This window comes from Siphateles boraxobius, unplaced genomic scaffold, assembly GCF_051911475.1.
Source record: "Siphateles boraxobius isolate OS27281-9 unplaced genomic scaffold, OSU_SipBor_1 296, whole genome shotgun sequence".
NCBI lineage: Eukaryota > Metazoa > Chordata > Actinopteri > Cypriniformes > Leuciscidae > Siphateles > Siphateles boraxobius.
This window is the reverse complement of record NW_027508915.1, coordinates 160,001-165,000: the sequence shown is the minus strand read 5'-3', so window position 1 is coordinate 165,000 and position 5,000 is coordinate 160,001.

Below are 5,000 nucleotides of genomic sequence, written 5' to 3'. Positions count from 1 at the left end.
GAGGGAGAGGACAGAATAACCATGATGGAACTGCTGAAGAAAGTAAGAGAGGAATGTGGAGTGGTCATCGGATGCAGGTACAAAACTCCAAAGGAATATGAACTAACAATGGAGGAGGAGAAAGGAAAAGATAAAATATTGGATGGATTAAAGATAAAACAGAGCAGAATCATGGCGAAAGAAATAAACAGCACTGAGATGGTAGTTTCATTCCTGGGTCTGCCTACGTACATCCAGGATGAGGAAATAATGAGAAAGCTAACGGAATGGGGAGTGACGGCTGTCTCAAGAATAAAGAGGAGAATGTGGCCAGGGACTGATATAGCGGATGGGACCAGATTTTTAAAAGTCAAGTTCACTGATACGGTCAAATCCTTGCCATATTCCACAAAGTTTGACACAATGGGAGGTACGGAGCACTTCAGAGTCATCCATGACAGACAGGTGAAAGTTTGTCGCTTGTGCATTCAACCGGGGCACATAGTGAGAGACTGCCCAAGCTTCAAGTGCTTCAAGTGCAACAAGCAGGGACACTACGCACGGGAGTGTAAGGAGGGGAATTGCAAGGAGTGTCAGATGAGGTATGGACTGTGTGTATGTGAAACGCCGGCGGAGATGGGAGAAGAGAGCATCGAAGGTGAGCCATCAGATCTTTACGAGGTGGATGAGGAGGAGGAAAGTGAGGAGGGGGAAGGTGTAGCGGCTGGAGAAGAGGTGAGAAGTGGCACTTGGTGCGAAAAAGAAGGAAAAGGAGAACGGAGAGCTGCCGAGAGAGAGAGTGGTCGAGAGGAAGCGGTCTCAGGACTATGGCAGAGAGAAAGAGGAGGAAAAAATAAAGTTCTGGAACTAGATGAAGGGACACATTTAAGAGACGGAAAAGCAAAAATATTGAAAGAACGGGAGAGCGAAGAAGACAATGGAGAGATATCGAAAGGTGATGGTGAAAGTCAAGGTGCAAAAAGTATGAAGGAGAAGGATGAAGGAGGGAGGGGAGAAAAGGAGATGTCAGAGAACCCAGCATTAAACGTGGAGGAGGAAATGGACACAAGTGAGGAAAAGAGCATAAAGAAGAAAAGAAAGAAAAATGGGAAGGAGGAGCATACTGCAAAAAAGTAAGGAATTGGATTTACTGAAATGAGTTTGAGATTCCTTAAAACTATAATATATATTATGTGTGGCGTTATGAATATTGCATGCTTGAACGCCAATGGACTAAGAGATGTAAACAAGTTTGAGAAGGTGAAGGGAGTGCTTAAAGTAGACATAATATGTTTACAAGAGACGCATTGGTCGGAAGAAATAATGGGAAATATAAAAAAAGAGTGGGAAGATGACATTTTTGTAAACCATGGAAATCAAAAAGCTTGTGGTGTGGCGATTTTGATAAAGAGGGATAGAGTGTATAATGTACAACAAATTTATAAAGATGGTAAAGGAAGATTGTTAGTAATAGATTTTATGTTTCACAATGAGCTACTTAGGTTGATAAATGTTTACGCGCCTAATGTAGAAACTGAAAGAAAAGAAGTCTTCAAAGAAATTAAGCCGTTATGTAAAGGGAAATTTATAGTAATGGGAGACTTCAATGTTTGGTGCACAAGACTAGATGCATCAAGTAGTGCAAATTTTAAATCAGATGTGTCTAGGAAATATTTAAATGAATGGATGATGAGCGAGGATATAGTTGATGCTTGGAGAGAGGAAAATCCTTATAAAAGAGAGTTTTCTAGAAGGCAAATGGTGATGGGGAGTTTGAAGCAAAGCCGAATAGATTTATGTTTAATTAAAAGGGAAATGTTAGGATACGTGAAAAATGTGAAATATAAGTTTATAGGAATAAGTGACCATGCTGCTATGACAGTTAAGTTCGGTGTAAATACGGAAGAGAGAGGTGGGGGAGTGTGGTGTTTGAATGCATCTCTGCTAAAGGAAAAGGCATATAAAGAAAATATCAGCAAATGTATAAGGTATGAAATGGCAAACCCATTGTTTAATGAAAATGTGTGTGAATGGTGGGAAATAATGAAAGCAAAAATAAAAAAAAGAAGTGTTAGATATTCAAAACAAAGGGATTTCATGAGGAGGAGTAAAGTAGAAGCAATGGAAAATGCATTAAAGAAGGAAGCAGAGAAAATAGATAGGGATCCTAAGCACGGAAAAGAATGTTTTTTGAAGATAAAAGCAGAGATGGAGGAATATGAAAAAGAAAAAAGTAAGGGTGCAATAGTAAGGAGTAGGGCACAGTATGCTTTAGAGGGAGAAAGGAGTACAAAGTTCTTTCTGAACTTAGAGAAAAAAAAGCAGAGGAAAAATCATATTTTTGAGTTGGAAAATGAAAAAGGGATAAAAGTAACTGATTATGTGGAGATAATAAGAGTAGTAGAGTCGTTTTATAGAGAATTATTTAAGAAAGAAGGTGTAAAACAGGACTGTGTGGATGAGGTTTTAAATACTGTAAGTGCTAGGTTAAATGAAGAGGATAAAAGTATGTGTGAAAGAGATATAAGGATTGAAGAAATAAAAGAAGCAATAGAGCAAACAAAACCGAATAAAAGCCCAGGTGCAGACGGTCTAATACATGAATTTTATAAGACTTTTGTTGATATTATAGCACCAATATTGTGGAAGCTCTATAAGAGTATGGAAGAGAGAGGGGAAATGCCACAATCAATGGGTTTAGGAGTAATCACCATCTTGTACAAAAATAAGGGGAGTCCACTTAAGTTGGAAAATTATAGACCATTGAGTCTTTTAAACACAGACTATAAAATTTTAACAAAAGTATTAGCTAATAGAATAAAAAAGGTAGTAGGGACAATAATATCACCAAATCAAGCATACAGCATAATGGGAAGAGATATCACAGACACAATTAGTACAATAAGGGATGTAGTAGAAAGCATGGGAAAGGATGGAGAGGGCGGTTTGATTTTATCGATGGATTTAAATAAGGCGTTTGATAGGGTAGAGCACAGCTTCATGGAGCAAACAATGAGAAGATTTGGATTTGGGGAGAGGATTCTAAGGTGGATAAAGTTAGTATATGATAATGCTAAGAGTTGTGTGAAAATTAATGGGGTGTTAACTGACCCTTTTCCTTTAGAGAGGTCAGTTAGGCAAGGATGTCCATTGTCGCCATTGCTATACTCAATAACAGCAGAGCCTTTGGCAACACTGATTAAAGGAGATAAAGAAATAAGAGGAATTCAAATACCATATGGGGGAGTCAGCATTATTCATCAGTATGCAGATGATACCACATTTACAGTTAAGGACATAGAGAGTATAAATAGAATAAGGGAACATATGGGAACATACGGAAAAGCGTCAGGTGCAAAAATAAATGTAGATAAATCCGAAATAATGAGTATAGGAGGTGTGGATATAAAAGGGTCAGACACTCCCTTTAAAATAACTACAGAGTATTTGAAGATTCTAGGTGTAAACATAGGAGTAAATGTAAAAGAAGCTAGAGATGCTACGTGGACAGGAATATTAAATAAAATTAAACAAGTTTTACAATTTTGGAGACTAAGGGAGTTAAGATTAAGAGGCAAAGTAGTAGTAGCTAATTCATTATTGCTTACAAAATGTAACTATGTGATGGGGGTAATAGACCTACCAAATTGGGTGTTGAATGGAATTAAAGAGACAGTGAATATTTTTTTGTGGGGAGGTAAAGGAGTTAGAATATCAGCAAAAACTCTAATAGCGGATTATAAGGAGGGAGGCTTGAAGTTGATTGATTTAGAAGTTAAAAGAAAGGCAATAAGAGTGAAAGCGATAAAAAATATCTATATGATAAAGTAGAGTATGGATGGAAGGGTTATATGAGAAATTACTTAGATAAAAGTGCAGGATGTGGTGAGGAAGGATTGTTCATGGCCTTAAAAAAACCAATGATTGAAAAGGTGCCATTATTTTATCAGGAAGTCTTTAGTGCATGGTCTGAGTTTGTAGTGAATGTGGGATATGAATGTGAGAATATAAATCAAGTGCATCATCAGCCAATTTTCTTGAATCCAAAAGTAAGGTTAGGAGGGAAAATGCTTTACAATAGATTGTTCATGAGAGCGGGTATTAGAAAAGTAAAAGATATGGCATATGAATATGTGAAGGGGTTCTTACCAAATAGGGCAATATATGACTGTGTGGTGGGATGGGATGATGAGATTGAACAAGCAAAAGTGGACCGTGAGTGTGAAAATATTAAAATAAGCCTGCCTAAGAGCTGGGTGGAAAGGATAGAGAGAGAGACTGTTAAAGTGGGAAATTGGGGAATTCCAGAAATGTACATTATGGAAAATAATAATAAGAAGTATTTGTCTGAGATAAATGTGAAAATGATATATAAGATGTTGCTGAAAAAGGAAATCAAAATGCCTGCATCAGAAGCTGTATGGACAAAACTATTTCCAGATTTGAATGTGAAGACAATTTGGAAGAACTTAAGGGTGAAATATAATGGACTGGATTGTGAGAACCTGGACTTTAAGCTCAGACATAATAGGATATACACAAAGGTGGTAATCCATCAAATAAACAAAAATGTGAAAAGGGAATGTGATTTATGTGGGACAGAGCCAGAGACCCTGATGCATATATTCTTTGAATGTAAAGAGCTTCAAGTGTTCCATGAAAAATTGAAAAAGATGGTCAAGGATGGAATGGGAAAAGATGTAACAGGGAATGAATGGAAAAAACTGTTTTTATTCGGTGAATGTATGAATCACAAAGACAAGAGGGTTAATTTCTGGAATTTTATGTTAAGTCATGCAAGATATGCAATATGGGTGAGAAGGAACTTGGCATATTTTGAAGGGAAGAAAGTGGATGTAATTGAGATGTTTAAAACTGTTGTAAGAAAGAATGTGTATCTAATGTGGCAATATTTGAGCAAAGAGGAATTTGAAAAGGCATTTGTGGATGAAGAATGTGGGCTTATAAGTATAGATATAAATAAAGGGTTAAGTTTATGTTTTTGAAAAGAGACAATGAGC